Genomic DNA, 13,450 nt, shown 5'->3' with positions numbered 1-13,450 from the left:
CCATGAACACTTACAAGGAAATGCAAATGTCATGCATCCAGGGAGTGAAAGACTTCAGGATTCCCACCCTTGAATCTTGATCCGGTGCTAATTTTAAGACCTCAAATTCCTCAGGTACTTAATCTCTGGTGAAGTTATAGTTTCAAGATGCTTAAACATCAAAAGAGTTAAGCAGACACAAACTTTTAGAGTTGTCAGACTTGTAGATTTCTTCTGGTCCACAAATTCCTAGCTTTGATGAACTGTCCTGGAATCGTCTCTAGTGCTGATCATAAATATGGATTTCTGGATCCTTTCCTCATCCTCACCTTTGGATCTCTCAGAGTAGGTCTTGGGATTGTAGTTATCAAAGCCCTCAGGTGATCTCTGCTAGGTCAGGTTGGAGAACCTCCATCGTTGCATCCTGCAACTGAGAAAATGGAAAATGAAAGATTTTCAAGTATTTGCCTTGTATTCCATGGCTAGCAGATATCACACCTAGGATTCAGAGCCCATTTGTGCTTTCCCCTAAATGAGCCAGTATCTCTAAATCATATTCCATACCATACACTGAACTGATAAAAGGAAGGGGGAAAATCGGGCTTATTTTATACATATTGCAACAGTGAGGATTTTTTAAAAAATGGATTCACTTGAATTAAGCAGATTCCCTTTCCTCAATTATTTAATCAAGCTCTTCCTATCAAACTTTGTTATAGTGTTCTTCAGAGAAACTTACAAGCAAGTTCTCCTAAGCCCTTCTCTCGTTTTTAAGGTATACGAGGTTTAAGATAATGTAAGAAGATGCCCACATATTTTTTTGTGGCAGCTGGAATCATTTAGGTAGGTTTATGTAAATTTTATGCAAATTTAACACATTTTATGCCCCTAAACTTATGGCGATCATAACTATTTTATTCACCAAAAGTTGGCCTTCAGCAAGATCCTACTGAAGACTGATGATCTATGCGGCCTCCTTCTGCCTGGCTTTCTGTGACATTTATCATCATCATCCTACTTGGATACTCAAAGACTTGCGGTATGAATATAAGGGCTGAATATAAGACCTGATTTTCTTCCAACCCAGGCCAAACTATCTATAGTAGGCATTTAGAGGCTCATTCCTCGGAGCTGCCTTTCCAACTCCCCAGTACAACTCATCTTGATTCATTTATGCCACTGTTTAGATTACAATTTCACCGAGTAAAAAGACACACCCTAATATGTATGGAAAATATTACTAAATTGTATTAGATTTAAGAGTGACTGTTTTCCAGCAGCTAAATGTAGAAAGAATAAGTTCCTGACAATGCAACTGTAGAGAAAATTTTAAGGGGTGATGATTTCATTAATTTTCAGAGCTTTACAGCCAGCTGGCAGAGGTTTGTCTATACCATTGTAGCTGACTGCCTTTGAAATTACTTTCTTTTCTTAAATTAACCTGTGTTAAAATGATACAATAGCAATAATAGTGAAATAAAATTAGCCTCTTTATATAATCTTAAAGCATCTTAACTAACTTAAATAATAGTACCCTGAGTTTATAACTGCTGCAATGTACCCTATAAAAAGAGATTGGTATTAGGAACATTTATAGATCCTCATATTTTATCAATAGATAAATAACATTTAGAAAATTGAATCATATACATGAAGTACAAAGAAGCCTCTAGCCTAAAGAAAGAATTCCTCATTTAAATCCTATATCCTGTATAGGATCCTGTATGTCTCTGTATTAAATCCAATACCTACTTGTCTCACTTGTGGTGGAAAGAGCACCAAGCCTGGAGCCAGCTAGTTCAGGTGATGGTTCTGTCATTTTATGTATGTGATCTTAGACCAGTAACAGAACTTCACTGGGCCTCAGTTTGCTTATGTACAAAATGGGGCTATTAACTTTAATGTTGCCTTCTTTACATGGTATTATAAAAATAAAATAATAAATGCCACTGACAAGGGAGGAAAAACTTGACTCCCCTGAATTCTAAGGAGTTTGTCTCATGTAGAGAAAAAAAAAGTCAGAGTAAGAGGTTATGCCGCAGTTTCTACACTTTTTATAGTGCCTGCAGAGGAAGGTCCTAGATTAGGACAATTGTGTCTGAGAGGTAGGAGAGAAGGGAGAACACAGGGGGAAAGGGGTGTCAGGGCATCATGAGCATAGCATTCCTCAAAAAAAAGGTGAGAGAGAACATTCATGTGAAATGGATGGACGGATGCACAGAGGGATGGTAGATGGACAGACAGACAGACAGACAGGTGGACTGAGTAGGCAAGTCCCTGCACCACTTTTTTAAGACAACCATCAGTCAAGATCTACTTTGGGGTAGCTGCTCAGTAAGTCATGAGGGTGGCCCAGAATTCTTTCAGTTTATCGTGTAAATTTTTATCATTATTAAGCTTTTGTACAAATGCCAAGTATTCCTGTTTCTTTTCTTAATGGCACTTTTTTAGCGTATATTTATTTTTGAGAAAGAGAGACAGAAAGAGATCACGAGAGGGGAGGGGCAGAGATAGAAGGAGACAGAGAATCCCAAGAAGGCTTTGTGCTGTCAGCACAGAGCCCCACACGGGCTCAACCTCACAGATGGTGAGATCATGACCTGAGCCAAAATCAAGAGTTGGAGGCTTAACTGACTGAGCCACCCAGGTGTCCCCAAGTATTTCTGTCTTTTAAATATGGTCACTGGTGGGCAACCTGGCCACTTCAGGAGGAGCCCCATTCCACTACTGGTAAGAGTGACCCTCTTTAACTTGCACTGAAATCTTTTCATTCTGGTGACTGTTACGTTGGATCCTGACTCTAGCTTCAGACTCACAGAATACTTTTTCTCCCCTTTTTTTTTTTTAACGTTTGTTTATTTTTGAGACAGGCAGAGACAGAGCATGAACGGGGGAGGGTCAGAGAGAGAGGGAGACACAGAATCTGAAACATACTCCAGGCTCTGAGCTGTCAGCACAGAGCCCGACGCAAGGCTCGAACTCACAAACCGCAAGATCATGACCTGAGCTGAAGTCGGACACTTAACCTACTGAGCCACCCAGGCACCCTTCAAATTCTTTATCATAAGAGGAAATAGATCCTGGAGACATATAAGGCAAGGCAAGATCTCTTCAGTGTTTTGGTGTAATTCCAGATCATCTCATCTTGTTAGTGGAAGGCATCACGCGACCGGGGACTGCCTATTCACTGTAGAATTTTGTTTTATTGTATTCTGATGCCATTTATAGTAGCTTGCTTTTTATTTTCTGTTATAGACCTCTAATCTCATAGGATAATAATTGACTCTTTCAATTGCTCATTAGTTGAGTCTGGCCCTCTCCATATGAAGAAAAAAGATTTTTTTAAATCCCTATTCTCATAACACTTTCTGGAGGGCATTTTTAATTTTCCAGACTAGCTGTTCACTAATCAGTAGCCCAAGAGTTTATGTGTTCTAAATGGTACCTTACTAATTTTGAAAAACTAGGATGGCTTGCAGAATTTCCAAAGTCAGGTCTCACAAAAAATCCAGCAAAGACACTAGTAAAAATGAGATAACATTCTATGCCTAAATTTAGTGACAGACATTTAGCCAAGTTTATTTTTCACCAGATACTTAAGTTCACAGATTTTTCTAACAAAGAGTGGTTAAGATCTAAATTGCCATACGACCAGGAATTTAAAGGAAGAGATTAAATAAAGTGACCTTTCAGTCTAACCCCTATTATATCTATTTGAGCATCAAATTGGGCAAATCCTTTTTACAAAGTCCCCATTTCCCCCCCCCCCCGCTTTAGGGCACATATTAGCTTCAGCATATCCACTAAGGTGCTAGACCAAAGGGAATTCCAGTCTTTTGATTCTTGGCCTAATTTTGTCCTTATATTGCTGGTATGGACATAGGGGTCCCTTGTACACATTGAACAGAACTTAATAAAGATTTAAAAAAGGAAAAATAACAAGGAAACAAGGAAAGAAATTTGAAAAAAAAACAAACAATGCAGTATTTTCTCCTTTGGGGAGCTCTGGATATAAATCAGGGCGTGGTTAAAAAGTGAGTCATTATACTGCTGCCTACTCCTTTTGTGCCTAAGATGATGATACCATGGAAATAATGCTACCCGAAAGGCATTTATGTAACTATTAGCCTCTGAAACAATAGACAGGAGCAATGTATTGTTCTGGAAAATGTTCAAGGAGGAGGAATCATTTTGTCCTCTTTAAAATTTAATATCTATTTTCTTTCTGTATCATTTGGAGGAAGCTCCTTTTTTTTCTTTTCTTAAGCAAAATAAGTGTTTTACACTAGTAGGTAGTGAGTGAATTCTTCTTGCCAGCAGGAAGAAAAGCAATTTTTGAATGCCAAATATAGCTCCTTTCTGTGAAAATATCACATAGCCAGAGACATTTTAGAGAAGAAAGGAAAGATACATGTTCTGAATTAATATTTTTAAAATGTACAGGCAGAGGAATGTTAGCAATGGAACAGGAAGAAATTGACATAAATAGACTGAGAAGAAACAAATAATCTTATCTACAGTCACGGCAGCCCCAAAGTCTGGATGTTTGTCCTATCTGCAATGCTCTTGGCATTTTCTGTGATCTCAGAATGATAATTTATCTTCCTAGTCTGTGTCTATAGGAGATAGGTGTTTCTAATCATCCTGTTTAGTTCAAGACATCTCTTCCTTACCTTACCTTCCTCTTCTTGTTTCTATGTAAGATTGCCAACTAGGTAAAGCATGAGGCACCCTGGACATTAAAGATGTCCCTAGCACTGGGGACAGAAATAGAACGATTTCCTACGTGGCTGTCTTTAGGTCTAAATCACATTGACACCTTTGGAATTCCATGCACCATGAGGAGTCTCTTCACTCATTATTTTCATATAGCAGGCAATCAGCCAGTTACAAAGAGTTTTGATAGAGATGGTGAGCATCTATTACTTTTATCCACCCAGTATCCTTTCCTGCTTCATTTGGCAATGACATATCTTTTTCCTTTGACAAACTAACCACCCTGTCTCACGTGATCTTGGTGACACTGTCAGTCCAGTTTTCCTGCCTTTTTGTGAGTGGACCTGTGACCCAAACTTGAAGAGTAAGACACTGTTGCAAGAATTTGAGTCTTGAGCAGAAGATTTTGACACAAAAATGGACCATGGCTACTGATTCAGTTTGCTGGTGGCACCCTGAAAAGAGTTCTCACTGATCCATTAATCCTCTTAAGTAGACCGTGTGAATTGTCCTGATTTCTTCTTCCCTTAGGCCTGGCTAATCAGTTTCTTTGATTTCATCAGTGACTTCACATCACTGCAATGAATTTGATTTTGAAGTTGGCCAAGATAGTTGCAGCCAAAAAAATCCTAACTGCAACAAGCAGAAATATTTCCTCAGTATGACTCATCTGTTAGTAAGATATGTAGGTGAAAAACTTGTGGGGAAATAGTGTTCTTCCTTTCAGAAACTCATCCATTGGCTTATGTCTTCCTATTATGTTTGTTTCCATTTTATTCATTCATTCGTTCCATTGTATTGTCTTTTATACATTCATTTGTTGACTATCTACCATTTTCTAGGCAGTAAGGGTATTCCCTTTAGATACCTGCATGGTGTACTTCTTCATCTCCCTAACTCTTTGCATGAATGCCACCTTCTCAATGAGACCCCTGACCTCCTTTCTTAGCCTACAGTCCCAATCCCCTTATCCTGATTTTTATAGCATTTTCTACCTTTTCAGGTAGCATGTAATTTTACTTATTTATTCTATGTTTTATTTATTGTCCATCCTCCTGAAGTAAAGAACAAACTCCAAGAAAACTGGAATTTTTTCTTTGTTCATTCTTGTGTTCCCAGCACCTCACTTAGTGCCTGACATTTATTGAATTGTACATTTATTGTACATTATGTCAATTGTACGATAATGTCAATTGTACAATAATGTCAATACATTTATTGACATTTATTGAAATGTACAAAATTTTCTTAAAAGTGTGAGATACATACATTACTAAAGGAGTGTACTGTGGCTTTTTAATATATCCACTTGGCTAGGCTGAACTACATTCCTTAAAATTCCCTTCGCTGTTATGTTTTCCATAAAGATGGGACACAAGGGAAGTTCTTGTGTGGAATTTGGAGGGTAGAAATGAAGCAATTGCCATATCACAGCTAGTCCATGTGTTGCTCATGTTCTGGCTCACCTCATTGATGTGATGCAGCAGCCAGGCCTGCCACAGCTCCACCTTGTATGGCTTTTCCTTTAGCTTTACTTGACTCCTGGACCAGGTGTGTGTTTTATCTGTATGACCAAGAGCCCTCACTTCATCAGTGTATTCACACCACCAAAGTCAGAGGCAATAAGAACACGCACATTTTGTAGTTTCTTGGGCTCAAATCATGTTTGTGATTCCAGCTTGTCTTTGACCGACTTTAAATCAATCTTCCCTTTCCAACTGGTTGCCTTAGACTTCAAGTTTCAGTGTCAGATTAAAGACAATAGCCTTGTGGAGGCTGATTCACCATCTCTTAGGATTGTATAAGGTCTAATCCTTTTTATTTTCCTTTTTTGAAATCTGTCTACCTGCCTACCTACCTACCCACCCATTTTAATGTCTATATACTGAATGAATTCTAACCCCTGTCTGGTACAGACTTTGGTACCTGGAAATGGGCTAAGGTGCTGCCATAACAAAACCTAAAATGTGGGAGTGGCAGTGGAATGAGGCAGTATGCAGAAGTTGGAAACACTGTAACATTTTTGAGGGGAATATCACTAAAAGTTTTAAGTGCCTTGAATACGCTCTTTGTAGAATTTTGAATTACGTGGTGGCTGGCAGTGAGAACTTAAAAGGAGTAGGAGGAGAATCTTACTGGAAACTGGCGTAAAGTACAGAAATGGTCCAAGCTAAGGAGATTTCCAAAGTGTTTCCTTACCGCCTGATTTCTTCTTGTTTGAAGTAAAATGTGAGATGCAGGAGAGAGAAACTCAGGTAAGGGGTTGACACAAACAAACAGAAAAGCTGGGAATTGACAGTTTGAAAGCTCTAAGATGCTTCAGGTGGTCCAGGATGATGCTAAAATTAAAAAAAAAAAAAAAAAAGGAAGGAAGGAGAAAAGGAAAAAGGTCTGAGCAAGGATTTAATCCAGGGCGATGCCAGAAAAACACTGTGTTAAAGAAGATAAAGTGCAAAGTACGGCCATAGAATATCTTATTCAAATCTCAAAAAGGTCTAAAGTGGTGCCTCAGATGAACTTCAGTCAGATTGAAGGCCCTCTAAAGAGATTAAAGTGTACCACAGAGGGTCTCTCCATCAAACTACTTCTAGGAACTTTCAGGGCCTTGTCTTTCAGGCATCTCAGCAGCAGCCCAAGATAGAGAGGGGTTTATCCAGAAGAGGTTATGGGTGTGGCTTTTGTCTATTGGGTTTGACCCCAAGACGTCATAAGGGACTCACAAAGTTCTCAAAGGAGAAATCTGCACAAACATCATCAGCTTGGGCTGAGAGGGACAGAAACAGTACAGAATGAGGAGAGTTGGCCTTTGAATCCTCAGAATTTTAGCACCTTCCACTTTTTGTGAAAATGTTAAGATAGCTAAGAGGGTGGAACCAGGAGCCCAGAGGGCAGAGTGGGAAAACATGAAGAATTACTTCGGATTGGAGAACTAACCAAAGACTTTCAACATCAATTTGCTTAGCTGAATTTCAGAATTGCATGGGACCAGTAATTCCCCTGTGTTTCCTACCTTGGTCTTTGAACATGACTGTCTATAATGGCTATCCCATGCCAGGCCTACCATTGCATGTTGCAGGGGGTGGGGGGCAGATAATTTGTCTCTTTTGCTTCCCAGGTCTGCAGATGGCAAGGAAATATACTTGACAAGTTATGTTTGAGGAATTATACTTGAGGGACCTCATCCATACTTGGACCTGATACAGATGATGAGATTCTGGGGTTTGAGTAGATATTGAGAATTTTGAACTCTTTGGGAGCAGGACGAACATTTTACATTGAGAACCAGAGAATGGACTATGGGTGCCTCCCAGTGATCCCTGCCTCCTGGGATTCACACTCTGGTGTAGTGTCTTCCTGCTGAGTAGTGTTTGGGTTTATTGACTCACTTCTAACAAGCAGAATACAGCAGAAGTGATAGGATGTCAGTTCTGAGCTGAGGTTATAAAAAGTTGTGGTTTCCATTTGGGAGACTCTCTCCACTATCTGTTCAATGTCTCAATCTGGGAAAATCCAGCTGCCATGTCATGAGGCAGCCTGTGGCAAGTTCCATGGGAGTGAACTTGAAAGTGGACCTTCTGAGGTTTGCCAACTGCCATGTGAATAAGGTTGGAAGCAGGTCCTCCCCAGTCAATCCTTGAGATCACTGCATCCCCAGCCAAAACCTTGATTATAGCTCATAAGAGATGCTGAGCTAAAACTAGCCCGGAAGTTGCTCCTGGATTCCTGATCCACAAAAACTATTGGACAACAAATGTTTCATAATTTTCAGCCTCTATGTGTTGGGATAATTTGCTATACAGAAATGGGTAAAAAATACACTTCTATTCCAGGGGATAGTCTTCACTCTAAAATTCTAATTGCTATTATATAATGTTTACAGGATGATCTTGTCAATGAACATTTATGCACCATTTGAAGAAGGCTAACCCCAAGTTTCTGTCTCCTACCTTTCCACTGTCTTACTTGATCTTTTGATTAATTGATTCCTTTAATTATAAAATGATAGCTAAATATGTCATTAGAGTGTGATGTTCCGTTGTGTCCTTACACTTCTCCCGGGTTAGAATGCTCAAAGATAAATGGGCTGCATCAATACCTAACAATAGCTCACTTGTTGGCTTGTTTTTTCTGTACCAGGAACTGTGAAAATTGCTTTTTATGTAATCCTTTTAGATAATTCTTTTTTTTTAATTTTTTATTAAAAAAATTTTTTTTAACGTCTATTTATTTTTGAGACAGAGAGAGACAGAGCATGAACGGGGGAGGGTCAGAGAGAGAGAGGGAGACACAGAATCTGAAGCAGGCTCCAGGCTCTGAGTTGTCAGCACACAGTCCGACTCGGGGGTCGAACCCACAAACCATGAGATCATGACCTGAGCTGAAGTCGGATGCTTAACTGACTGAGCCACCCAGGCACCCCTAGATAATTCTTACATCAAGGTATTGGTATCATTATTCCTACATTAAAGAGACTTGCCCAATGTCATTATTATTATTTGAAGTAAGGATCATTACTATTCCTACTTTAAAGAGACTTGCCCAGTATGACACATTGGTAAGAGGTGGATCTAAACTTTGAACTCAGGCCTGCCTTTCTGAGGTTTTTTTTTTTTAATGTTTATTCATGTTTGAGAGAGAGAGAGAGAGAGAGAGAGCGTGAGCAGGGGAGGGGCAGGGAGAGAGGGAGACACAGAATCCGAAGAAGGCCCCAGGCTCTGAGCTGTCAGCTCAGAGCCCGACGTGGGGCTTGAACCCACAAACCATGAGATCATGACTTGAGCCAAAGTCAGATGCTTAACTGACTGAGACACCCAGGTGCCCCTGCAAGGCCTGAGCTCTTAATAACCCCAGGCAAAGATGATCTCCTGTACCTCTTATAAACAAGTTAATATGCTGTAATGAGTAGATTCTCCATGGCACAATACTTATGGAACAGAACTATGGCAAGCCCTTTCCATGTCTTCATGGATGTAGCTGGAGAGGGGTTTGGAATCTAAACAGACTACTTTGTCAAAGCTGAGCTCATGATGTTTTTGAAGAGAGGGGTGAATGCCCAAGATGAAATAAACTTTGTCACCAGGTTATAGCCTCTGCCCCTCAGAAAACTTTAGCATCTGAAATGTTTAGAACGTGGGAGATATTTGAACTGGCAAGTTATATTGATTTTCAGAATCAGGAGTACATGATCCTGAGGGATCAGTCTCAGGGTTCACAGAGATATTTGGCTGAATGGAACAAAAACTCCCTGCCTTTGCCTGAAACTAAGACTGCCACCTCTTTGTTCCTCACTAAGGAAAAGGGAGCTTGACATACAGTAAACTGTCATGTGCCAGAACACATGTCTTAAGTTATGCACCTAGGGTCATTCTGACAAATACCATTGACTCATTTCTTCATTATTTTCAAAAGATAATTGAAGTATAAAATATAATGGATTCCTTGATATTAACAGGTGTCTTTGCTCTATTTGAAAAAAAAAGTCTCTTTTGTTAAGGTTTTGGCGTTAGTACAATTTTTAAAAATGGAATTTTAAGTTAAGGTTCTTAACTAAATATTTGTTTCTATTTGCTTTTCCTCTCACTAATTTTCCCACAGACTTTTTTTTTTCAAGACCAAATTCCTTCTATTTCTCACTTTTAAGTTTCAGTATAATTAAAAAAAATAATTGTTGGAAATACAGTCCATGGTTTGTCTCTTTTTTGGCTTTTGGTTTTTTTGTTTGTTTTTTCAGTCAATTTTCTCATTCTCAGACTATGCATTAAGTCACAGGGTGATGGTCAGGCCAAAGTTTATCTTATCACACCAGAGTTTTTAGGTCATTTCCAGTTTTCTTATTTTTTCTTTTCAGACTTTCACTTGAAAAGAAAATTAATTGGGAAACACCAGTAAAGCTTTTTTCCTTCCTCTTTCAGCTACTCACCTGCCAACTGCCAATTCTTTCTGAATTCTTTATCTGATGTGCACAAGAGACAAGGAAATTGTGGCTGTTCCTGGAGCTGGCAATAGTTAAATGGAATTCTAGAGAGTGACTCAAACCCACATGTATTTTGTAGAGTCTTTTGATTACACACAGCTTTCTTGGAGACATAAAAACCTCTTGAAGGATTAGCTTGCTAGAGAGAATTACCATTTTGGAAGATTTGTGTCACATTTCAATGACAAAATTATTCAAAAAATGCTCTCTGTAAATAATCTCTAACTTCTCACAAACATCTGAGCTCTTGGGGGCCAGAATCAGGGCATGATTTGCATAGATTAAATACACACACGTACATACACACTCACATTTACTAATCCAAAGGTCTCACGGTTGTGTTATGATACTCTCTGGAAACTTTCATCGGAATAACTGTACCAACTCTTTAAAGGAGCCTGTGATACAGACCATGAAAACACTTTTGTAGAAACCTTATTATAATCACTGATGTATTTGAGTTATATTAAGGGTACAGCTGAATTAACTTGGTTAAAATCCAAGTATGTTATATCTATCTTCTCCCCAACAGACTAATATGAAATATAAAGTTTATTTTTTCATTTAACACTTTAAGGGACGTAAATCATATATTATAAACACTTATCTTATGATGACTCTTCTGTTAGATTTAAATCTCATTTTTTTCAAAACACAATCCTTGACATTGCTATTATCTGAGTTAGCTACATCAAGTTCCCTGAGATTAATTATTTTTACCAGAATACTGGATGTGTTGGTGGAATATTTTGTTTATTATGCTTCTGTCTTATTAGACTTTCATCAAGTATTCAAGAAAATATAAAATATTAATGCTGGACAATAACTTAAAATTTTTTGCAGTTGGTTAAATTCTCATCAGAAATAGTACACAGAGGTTGAGTAATTTTGCACATTTGATTGATGACTGACCACTGTCAGTGGCCAAGAAACAAAATGCCACTCAAAATGCCAACCTTCTCTGTGAAGATGGAGTCCATGTCAAGTGAAAATGTAACTCACTTTACAAATCAGCCCAACAGTTGTCTTGGCTTTCGGGCTCCAGTCAAATATTTCATGGAAGAAAGGTAGTAGAGTGACTCTGTGCCCTTCCTCCTTATTTAAGACTTCCCTAGGTCAGGCTCCCACATTCTAACTTTCCCATCCCAAAGTAAATTGCAGTGAGAAGTTTTGGAGAAGTTATCTCTGAGTATGAAATGTTCTCTAACAGGAAAATGTCAGAGAATGTGCTCATGCTTGTATGAATATAAGCAGGTGTTTCTATGGCTGGGATGGGGGTGGGCAAGATGGAGAGGTAGATGAGGGGTGGGGGAGAGAGCTGTGATATTCCTGGAAATAATTTGCTCTCATGTCATCCTGGTAAAAGGCATCTCCCTTAAATCAGGCAGGCATAATGAATGGTGTGATACCTGGTAGCCTGCACAGTTATAAATACATGGCCTTTCATCCTAGAGATGGCCCATTACCACTCGCTGAAACAGTCTGTCACAGTGGTGCTCTGGGGCCATTCATTTTTTATGACCCCCTTGGCGACATGACTGGGATTTCCTGAAACCAAGCTCAGGTCCCTGCCCAGTAAGTGCTCCACATTAATACCCTCTGATTCCTTTCTTCCAAAGGTTATCATGTCTTGGTTTTATTTGTGTGTGTGTGTGTGTGCGCGCATGTGTTTTCCAAAGACAAACACACACATAGAGCAACAAGGAAGCTTGGCTTTGCTGGAAACACAGCTTATTCACAGAGTGAAGCTTGGCTAAAATTCAATCTTATAATATTCGGAAAGTTCAAAGTTTCCAGTTTAATGCATAGAAAGTAAGAAATTTTGAAAAGCATTTGAAAAATTATCTCTCCATTCTAAAGGCTCAGATTTCACACTGTGAAAGGCAAAACTTTCGCATCGCAATTGCAGCAAAACAGAGCCTTCTGATTTGCTGGCCGCTTCAAATAACAGTTGTCCCTTTGATAGTATTGACACCTATCTCCTTTCACAATCTAGTGCTTCTCCTGCACTTTGTAACATATCCCATCTGTTTTTTAGGGCCCCTGTCATAAGGAAACCTGGGAGAGCGAAGAAAGGCCTGATTGATCACAAGGTCCTATCAAATGTCAAAGCTGGCCCTGGCTGACCTCCCATCTATTCAGAGCTGCTTTGATTTAATCTCCAAACTGGCTGCTTCTCTAGGCTGTGAGTTCTGTCTGCAACCCATGTGTCAGCATTGAGATATGACCTGCTTCACGCTCCATTCATCTCATTTGAAGGACGGAAATTAAACTGGAGGGTCGAAGAGGGGAACTGCTCAAAATACACACACATTAACTGAAGGCTTTTGTGTGGGTGCATTATGAGTTTGAACAACCATTAAAAATTATATTAAAATGAAATTGATCTTTACTCCACTGAAATGGTTTAGAACTTTGCCCCCCTCCCACTACCCTCTCATCTATTCTTTCTTATAGTAATCATGTGATCCTGATCTCATTAAGGTTCAAAGTAAAGGAGAGAGAAATTTACAAATTTTCAGTTTGTTTTAAAAGGTGTCCTTTAGAAAATTAACTTATTGCCTGTAATTTGCACAGTAAATATTTGAAAAAAAATAGAGATCCTAAAAGCTGATAACCAGACTAACAGAAAGGTAGACTACTATGTTTAACACTATTGATTAAAGTAAGTTTTACTTTCCAAGGTTTTTTTTTTTTTAACTCATTTAAAATTCAAACTTTGGGGATAGTCCTCTAACTGTCCTGACACATAGCTGTAGTATAAATCTCTGTATCCTCGGT

The 13,450-nt window shown here is 38.9% G+C and overlaps 1 long non-coding RNA gene across 4 annotated transcripts in view; it reads left to right on the top strand.

Moving 5' to 3' along the window:
- LOC128315234 (uncharacterized) overlaps nt 1–13,450 on the top strand; it is a 597,865-nt gene that overhangs the window by 558,836 nt on the left and 25,579 nt on the right. For all 4 annotated transcript variants that reach the window (XR_008297800.1, XR_008297802.1, XR_008297801.1 and 1 more), the window contains one exon: nt 12,708–12,854. This is a non-coding gene — a long non-coding RNA (uncharacterized LOC128315234). The remainder of the gene's footprint in view (nt 1–12,707; nt 12,855–13,450) is intronic.

This window comes from Acinonyx jubatus, chromosome C2 (genome assembly GCF_027475565.1).
Source record: "Acinonyx jubatus isolate Ajub_Pintada_27869175 chromosome C2, VMU_Ajub_asm_v1.0, whole genome shotgun sequence".
NCBI classification, from domain to species: Eukaryota; Metazoa; Chordata; class Mammalia; order Carnivora; family Felidae; genus Acinonyx; species Acinonyx jubatus.
The sequence above is the reverse complement of the archived record's forward strand: the minus strand, read 5'-3'. Positions and strand labels throughout refer to the sequence as shown.